Source organism: Nannospalax galili, unplaced genomic scaffold (assembly GCF_000622305.1).
Source record: "Nannospalax galili isolate Female #2095 unplaced genomic scaffold, S.galili_v1.0 scaffold600, whole genome shotgun sequence".
NCBI lineage: Eukaryota > Metazoa > Chordata > Mammalia > Rodentia > Spalacidae > Nannospalax > Nannospalax galili.
This window is the reverse complement of record NW_008348789.1, coordinates 3207431-3217195: the sequence shown is the minus strand read 5'-3', so window position 1 is coordinate 3217195 and position 9765 is coordinate 3207431. Positions and strand designations below refer to the sequence as shown.

Below are 9765 nucleotides of genomic sequence, written 5' to 3'. Positions count from 1 at the left end.
CCCTGCCTCTGCAGCCTGAGTGCTGGGATTCAAGGTGTGTGCCACCACACCCTGCTCTTTAAATCCAGATTTCACAAACACTTGGTACATTGTGGGTCCTCCAGCATCCTGTAGTGTTGTGAAACTGCTCTTTACTACTTGTTGGCTGCCTGTGTGGAAAAAAAATTTTTAAAAAGCTTTTTTTTATATATAACTCATTTTTTTAATTTGTTAATTTTTTTGAGTGTATATCATACAGAACATCCCAAAGAATCTTCTTCATCTATATACCCACTTCCCAAATGGCACCCTCCCATAACCACCCCCACCCCTATTAGAGCCCATATACTCTATCATGCCTGTTACTGTCCACTGTGTTTTCGGCACGCCAGCCATTCCCCAGTGCTTGTCCATCCACTGAATCTATTCGCCTATCTAGAAATCCTTGTTTTAGGAAGATCTAAAGACCTACTGAAAAACTATACATACAACTAGATAAAAGAATATATGTATGGGCAAGGTTTATCTTAGAATGTTTGGTCTTTGTCCAAGATTTATCTACATGATACACAGTAATTAAAAGTACCAGACTTGTGGTACTAACCTTCTTGGATGTTTAACACATGTACTTTGAGGCCTATACTAATTTTGTCAGAAGGACACAAAGGACAGTTTTTGCTCCTTGCCCTCCTAGGTTGACTAATTCTGGGGAACTATGAGCATCTCTCAAAATGTCCTGTAACTGTGGAGAGTCAAATGACCTTAAGAGTAAAAATAAATTGGTTTTTCTGGGCCAATTGTAGAGTCTTAAACACCCAAAAGGAAAGTATAACCAAAGATTAATGGGGTCAATATAATTTTTTAAGAGTCTATATGTATAGCTAAAGGCTACAAAACAAGAAACATTGCCAGACAGAAGAGACCTTCCTTTGAATTACTGGACAGGGTGGCCCAAAAGACTCCCAGATGGTAACCCAGCATGGAACTGGGAAAATGAACAGCAGACCCCAATCTTCTCTAAAGGAATATTGACAACTGATTACTGTTAGATGAGGAAAAAATTATTTATTAAATAATTCAAATGTTCCTATAATGCTAATCATATCCACCAATGGTGTTCTGACCTCTGTAGTTGGTCTGGTAATAGTCACTCACTGACTGGCACTGCAGGACCTTACAGTTTGCCTGGGCTGCTGATATGCCCATGCCCTGCATCACCTGACTGCTCTATACTCCACTGCTGGCTCCGGCTTTTGAATTCAGGAAGAGTTCTAGGTATCTATGTTGCATGTTGGCCTTGTCCTTGACAAAGCTGCCCACGCTTCTTCCAGTGGCAAACTCAATGTCAGCTTAGCGGGTCACTTTTCCATCAGGGCCAATCTCAATATGAACTCTTATGGGTTGAGTAAAGCAAAGTGGTAAATGTTGCTTTGTAGGGCAGCCCCCTCATGTGGGCAGAGTGGCCAGTGGTGCTCTGCACTGTGAACTTGCTGTCTCCACATCTGTGGTCATACATTCCTGAGAGACAATTGCTGAGGTCTCTCCCAAAAAGGTCAGTGGTAAAGGCAATTGCTGAGACTGCTGTATACTTTGTAGCCCCCATTGCCTTCACTCTAGGCCCCAGACCTCATCCTATGCAGGCCTGCCTGTTTCACAATGCCAATGTACCTATGGGCTGTGCCAGGCGGGTCATAAGGCCCAGGCCTCTGCACAGACATAAACTTCAGAGGTGGATCTGAGTTTAACCTCACTTTCTCCTGATTGCCCTCTGGGTCCACAAGGAATGTGATCCCGTTTATTACAATTTCCAATTCTGAGAAGAACTGAATAATTTCTTCCTTTGTCCATCCAAACCGAAGTCTCTGAATCTTCCCAAAGCCGTTATTGGCACTGTCAGTACTGTTTGGACTACTGTGCTTTAATACTCAATCCTCTTGGTTCTGTGAGTTGAACACGTCAATATCCCGGTGTCCAATGCTTTCTCTGTCTTTTTTTCAGAGCCAGTTTTACAGCATCTTCTGACTCAAGTTCAACAAAAGCTTCAACACTCTCCCTGCCTTCTCTAGTGTAAATGAACACCTGAGCCACCATCATGAATTGTGCAGTTGGAACAGAAGTTTTGTCCAGCTGCAATTCATCAGAACCACAGTAGGCTACAGAGTTTGACCACATAACCTTCACCTCCGTCAGGCTCATCATCATGGACACTTGAGAGGGCTAATATAACACAAGCTTGGACAAAGTTTTGTGGCTTATAGAACCACCAGAGATGTCTTCAGTGATAGGCACTTATGGAAAGTAACAAGTTTTCCCCTGAGGGCTAATGGCAAAGAACCCCAAACAACACTGACAAAGTCGCAGAGGACTCCGGGGAAAGTCTAGTTGCATCTTCTTTTTGTTCTTAACCTTGGAACCGGAGGCCAACGGCACCACCTGCTGTTTGGGGTTCTGCAGCCGCCACCATCTGGGTATTTCTTACATCCTCAAAATTTTTTCTAGTTTCTCTAGAAATGTTCTCCAAATGAAGCAAAGTTTACAAAAGTTTATGCATTTAAAACACAAATCTCACTCTATTCATACCCAAGTTAATTCATGTGTGCTCAAAGATATTTTCTACAGTTTGTATGTGAACTTTCTCTTAATAACCAAAATTGTGGCTGCACTACAGACAAAGAAGATAATTAAAATTTGAGGACATACAACAGTGAAAATATTAAGGAATTACAATTAAAAAAATGTGAAAAACAGTTTTATCATTGTCTAATATCTGGCAATTAAACTACTAGAGAAACAAGGTAGGACTGTGACTCCTGAGTGCATGCACAGGTTCCAATAGAACACAGTCATATTTTTAAATTTTTGCTACCCATTCTTCTTTGGACTTTTTCCAATGTTTTCATCAAATTGCTATAGATAGATACCAGAGTTTTCATATAGTACTATGATCATTTCATTACTTTTCTTTTATATTGTATTATTTTTTTGCCAATCATAATTGGTATATTCAAAGTATAAGGAAAATTTTGCCATATATGATTTAAAATGTAATATAGGATAGAGTTGAAGTTATTTCCTGTAGTTAGCAAAAATGCAAACTCTAATTCTAAGATATATTTCATAATTTTTCTCAAGTTCAGTTCACTTTACGTAAGTCCTCTAAAGAATGTGGTTAGCCTGCATCTAGTTGCAAATGAATTGTTAGACCAGTTATAGAGGATTGATTTTCAATGCAAGCTCTATTGTGGCACAATCATAAATATTCCTTGATATGCATGAGAAAGGCATCATATTCACTAACTAATAACTAATCAATGACTGTTTGAGGAATAGCTTTGATACTTATGGGTCGAGTTTGTAGTTGGTTATAGACAAATTACATTAGATGAATCAAGTTGCAGAATATATTAATATCAATATTTCTTATTGGTAAAGTAGGGCAAATAATATGTATTTACCTATTTCTGCTTTTTTGTAGTCGTTCAACTAATGAAATGTTACTCTGTATTGTGTATTATGTCAATATTTTGCCATTTTATTGTAGAATATTTTATTCAAATGGTTGTTTCAAACCTGTGTTAGATACTTTGCTATCTATCACTTTTTAAACATCCTATTAAATTCTGAGAAGACTACTATAGGGGTAGGACATAAGAGGAGAGACATATTTATTATCCAATAATAAAATTTGTTTTAGAATGACTGTCTCCTATAGACGTGACCTTAATTTACCTGACATTTTATTAAGATCAAATTAACATCCATCAATTAAATGTTTGTAATTATCTATTATCTGTCTCTGAAATTTAACATTTGTTAAACTGCTCCTATGAAATGACACTTTGAAAAAAGGCAGGCAATAAATGCAACCCTGAAAATAGCAGGTTTATAAATGTGTAGTGACAAGGTTTATTAATCACTGCAATGAAATTAACAGTGCATAGTTAAGATGAAACCATTCAGTTCACAGGATAGCAGAATATCAGAGAGACCTTTGAATGTATTAATGTGATCCAATATATCCAATTTTAAACTTTGAAATAATTACAAGGTTCGGTAAATTTCACCTTTAGTCAAATATATCTGAAGTTTGGGGTGTATTTTCTTTAACAAACTTAGATAGTGCCTTTGAGGAACCTCAGAATGAATTACTGTAAATAAGCCACAGCTATTAGAACCAAACAACTGAAGCTAAAGCAACATAACATACCTAAAAATAGATAATAATTCAAAATAGATGAACATGATGGTTCTTCTTATGTTTAAAGTCAAATAATGTAATAGGGATGATTATCTGAAAAAAATCAGAAACATAAACATTATTTAAACAAGATATTTATAAGGTTAAATTGTCAGGAAAATAATTGCAGAAATAGCATTGTTTCTGTTTCTCTTATGTCGTACTCCACAGTCATGATTTAAGAAAGCAATTTTCAAAGTGACAGTTTTTCCTTTTGTATTATTTATGTTGTATTTCAAACTTACGAAGTTTTACTTTGTTAAAATTAACAAGTTAACGTTTGTTACTTTATAGAATCAGAAACAAAATCATAAATAAACCAGCAATATTTATGTCTAAAACCTGTGTGACTTTTTGCAATGTTGAGTCATATCTCGGTTTAATTTTGACCCTAACATTTGAGATAAACTTTTCCTTAGTGAACTGCATTCATTTTCACATCATTGAAGGTAAATTGCTCTAGTAGAATATTATTCTTAAAATAATTCTACATATGTCTTTTAAAGCTCCCATTCTCAATTAAACTTCACAAGGTATGACAAAAATTCTTTGGACCAGTGAGATACATCATTGGGTACAAAAGTGCCCTTCAAGCTGATTTCAATCATTGGAACACACATAAAAGTAAGAGAATCAACTCCACACAGTTGTCCTTTAACCTTCACAGACTTGTGATGGTTTACACACACATGTGCAAATATACACAATAATAAAAAAGTAGTCTTTAAGTCTAAGGATCTACGTTTAGCATACTGTAAGAAATTTCATTTTTCTAGAGATATGACAGAGAACTCTGTGATCTATGACCTCTCCAGCCATGTGAATTTGACCATAATTACAGTGCCACCCATGTGTACCTTCTCACTGAGAGGGCCTTAAGAGCAATTAGATAGCTGTTGATTACTCTCCCCAGATAAAAGTGTTGCCCCTGCACCAACAGAGAGTTCGCTGTGCAAGTGAATATTAGGCTTTACAGCTGGGTTGGACCATTGATTGGTTTCTCTCTTAGCAGTTTTCATGTTATCCTCCAGAACTATGAGAGCCAGTCTATAGGCAGGAGACTTCCAGGTCAACTCCAGCTCCATTGCTCCAAGTCTTGTATCTGAAGTATGTCCTGTCTTCAGCAGTAGGGTATTACCTTCATATTATGAGAGGCAATCAAAGGCTGTGATAACTCTTTTATGCAGCGGATGGAAGGTATTATAGCATTCCACACCTAGTCATAAACAAAGAATATATGTCTGAGAGACACTCAGCCCTAAATGACACATCTACAGTGGAACCATTACAACTAAGGCTACAGAACATAGCGGAATGGGGGTAGAGAAAACATTAATATATTCTTCACCTCTCACCAGTAAAGCTTCTTCATATAACAGAGTGCATTGCATACCGAAGGCCACAACTGACCAAATTTTATAGAATAAGGCTCCTATATTAAACCTCGTCCACCCATGGCTAAAGAACCATGAAAGAGCCAGGGTGGTGCATAAACTTAACAAAATAGAGACTTTCAGGTCTCTGGGAATTTGCTCATGCAAACCTGCAACAATGGTGACAGTATGCACAAGACTTATGATGATTTGATCAGCATAGAACTGGGAAAATGTGCAAACTCACCTAAGGAACTACTGGCAACACATTGCTGTGGAGTGAGAAAAAAATTGATTTTCTTTATGAGAGTTCCTCTGGGGCTCAAAGGACTCCAGTGGATGAAATTGCACTTAGGGACACCTGGGTGCAGATGCTTGACAGGATGGGCCTTGGCATGTGGTGTGGAGTGCATAGACTCCAGTGGGATGGTAGTAGGGGGTGTGAATGTGGGAGGAGCTTTGAGTTTGATTGGGGTCTAATGTATGAAGTACACAGAAATTCAATAAAAGGACAGAAAAAATAAAAAGCAAAACGAAACAATAAATTCCTCTTAAAATTGAAAATGCATTTAAAGTTATTTTGAGTAGTTATCAATTCCCTGAGCAATTAAAATGCAGCTACCATCATTTACTCATGTATTTCTAAGTTATTTGTTGCTATAATCCTGAATTATGATTCTATTAACATTTTCTACAATAACATACTATTGAATTAAATTTTATTTGAAAATAAATTGTTCAATAGCAAAGTTTCAAAGATTATACAAATCTTTCTCAAATACCCATATCCCAGCTTCTTTTTAAGGGTACTTCTTGGGAAATGATGCATTTGTGAAAGCTGGATATTAATGCAACTATAATCTTTTAATCAAAATATCAACTCACTCAGATTTCACAATTTTCCATCAATAGCTCATGTATCTAGTTAACTCCTTAGCTCAGGATTCCAGCTGCAGAGGCCAAGTTGCTTTTACTCATCATGTTTCACCAGCCTTCCCAACCTTGCACACTGTCTCTATTCTTAACAGTTATTACCGATATTATTTAGAAGAAATATCAAGTATTTTCAGAATTTTTTCTCTTTAGTTTTATATTATCTCCTTAGTCATGACTAAACTGAGGTTATGCACTAGGTGAAGAAAATCACAGAAATAAAGAGACTTCTCTTGAAAAAGTAACAGTGTATAACATCATGTTACTAGTGATTTTGACATGGATCCTTTCATTAAGAAACCTGTTTTCTGCAAAATTTATATGAGTCAAGGTATCAATTTTCTTTCCATGATATACTGGTTGGAAAGCAATTATAAAAATCAAGCTGCACTTTAGAGTAGTAATTAATTCTTTCTTTAAAAAATTTATTGAGTGGGGATTGAGAGATGGCTTGGCAGATAAGAACACTAGTTGTTCTTGCAGAAGACCCAGGTACGAATCCCAGCATTCACATGGGAGCTAACAACCATCCATAACTCCAGTCCCAGGGGATCTGACAGCCTCTTCTGACCTCCACAGGCATTGCATGACATGGGTGCACTTACCTACGTGCAAGCAATATATGCATACACATAAAATAAAAATAATAGAATTTTTAAAATATTGAGTATACATCTTTAAAAAGAAGAAATATGATTGGGCATGGTGGTACATGCCTTTAATCCCAGCACTTGGGAGGCAGAGGCAGGCAGATCTCTGTGAGTTCAGGGCCAGCCTGGTCTACATAGTGAGTTCCAGGACAGCTGGGGCTATAGGGAGACCCTGTCTCAAAAAGACCAAAAAAAACAAAAAGAAGATATAGAGTGAATAATTTTGAAAGAAAGACACAATATGAGGGTACGCAGTGATCTCTTTTCTATGAAAAGAAATCTATTTTCAGCATTCATTTGTGACTCATAGTAATTATTTTGGTTGTTTATTAAACTTTTTTCTAGTTTTTTCCTTTGATGTTCAGTGATTTGGAATTCTTTAAGAAAGGTTTGCATCTTCTTTAATATTCACAAAATATTCAATAATTTATTTCTATTAGCATGCATGATGAATACATATGTTGTATGTTTCATAACCTAACAGTAACATTATTGACTTTTTTAAGGATTCTTCAGCTTTGTGTGAAGTGAAGCAGGTGTGCCACTGGCATATCTCCACCACTTTCCTGTACTTACAGATGATCCACGTCCAGTTTTAATTTTCTAGCTCCACACTGGATTCGGCCATTAACAAAAGTAGTTCTGCTTATTTTACGTGGCAAATAAAAATGTTTAGCAAAGAACATAATCTGACTGCAAATAATCCTTGAAACGGGGACAGTGACAGTTCTGGTTGGTTTCAGGGGATAGTGATGAAATAAGTAATGAATCCATTTTTTTTCTCTATAAATTAACACATGCTATTTTTCTCACATATAGTCTTTTGATGTGAATTTCGTATATATTCCTATTCCTATGTATGAATAGTTGCAGAGGTGGGACTCCTTTGTATGTATATTTTGGAATTTGCCTTCTCTATTCATATTTTAAAAAATTAGAATTGCTTCTGACATGTCCCACTTAGAAGAATCAATCTGAGAATTTCATTATAGGCTTCCCTCTCATTTCCAACTTATTTCCAACTTATTTCTCTAGTATTAAGAAACATGAGCATAATCATCTGTAATTCATTCACAAATTCACTACAAATTAATATACAAATTATATTTCAATATTCATACACATGTAAAGTTCTCTAAATGTCAAGCGCTATGAGAAATTAATATTTTGTTAAGCAGAAATATTTTCTTATAGACTCCAAGTTCTCTTCTTTCTCTGTTCCTTCTGTTCCATTCTTCCTTCCTTCCTTCCATCTTCCATCTTACAGATATGAGTCTGGTAGTGATGTCTGATTTTCAAAACCCTTCTCAGGGAAAGGTAGGAGAACTTGAAAACACTTAGGTGAACTACTTTAAAAGTACAGGAAGACATTAACAAAAAAGACTCATCACTGTAACAAGGCCATCTGCCGAGGCCCCTTCACTTCTAGAGATTAAGAAACAGTGGCCCAACTGTCTTTGGTGACTGTGAGCTCATTAAATGGAACCAGATCTTTGAGAAAAATGTTCTTAAATTTTCAAATAAAATGGAAGGGAAAGGAAAGAGAAATAATTTATAATGTCAGGTTTCATAAAATAAATATCATCATAAAACTGGAGCAGTTTATCAAGGGCATACGGTCTTGGAGGAGACTGACTAAATTTTTTTCAAGTGGAAGGGATTACTTAAAGCTATCTGTGTGAGTGTGTAGGAAGTCCTGGACAGAAAGCCTAGCAAGAGGGAAGCACCTGTGCCTGCAATCTCCTCAGGCTATCCACCCACCTAACTCTTACCTGGTCTTTAGCAATTAGCTAAAATTTCTGGAATAATGTTACAGAAATATATGGTGCTTTTCGACTTTTGTGGACCTAGCTTCTGATCCAGTTTGCTTTGCAATGCTAGCAGTTTCCTAGGAAATGGAAGTGATCTGATGAATTCATGAAAATGACTTAAAACTGTAGTTTTCCTGCTTGTTTTCTATTTCTAGGAGAAGGACATATGTTCCTTGGAGGTATCTGTATCACTGAGCTGAAACCAGAAATAACAATAGCTTATGACTCAAATTACATTTAAATGTACTACATTGAAATTATTGCACCCCTTAACATAGAGGGAGACTAGTGCCATCACATAGATGCATTTCCCTGAGCTGATTTATTTATATACTGCAAAGTCTGTTGTCACAGACTTTATAAACAGACTAAGAGTAGGCACTTTTCATCATGTAAATGTGTGTACTGAGGCAAAGAAGGTATAAGTGCTTGCTTCAACATCATAGGTCTAATTTATGACTATGGCCTTTTACTTCCAAATGCAGGGCTCATTCCTCCTCATCATAAAGTCACTTACATTAATAATTCAATTTTTCCAAAATATTTCTATATACAACTTGCTACTTTGAGGTTTGCATGCATTCAGTGCAGAGATGCAGCAGAATACTGCATTTCCAAAAGCAAGATAACTATGTATCCTAATAAAATGTCATTTAATATGAAGGTAATCATCCTTTTATCACCAAGCGTAATTAATGTTTCTTTTTCATATCTACCTAAAAGCCAAGTTGTTTTTTATTTTGATTTTTAATATCAAATTATGTATTATAAATCAAACATCT

The 9765-nt window shown here is 36.1% G+C and overlaps 1 pseudogene; it reads right to left on the bottom strand.

Annotated features, from left to right (window-relative positions):
- Positions 1–1074: 1074 nt before the first annotated feature.
- Positions 1075–2443, bottom strand: LOC103744290 (annotated as a pseudogene).
- Positions 2444–9765: the final 7322 nt, after the last annotated feature.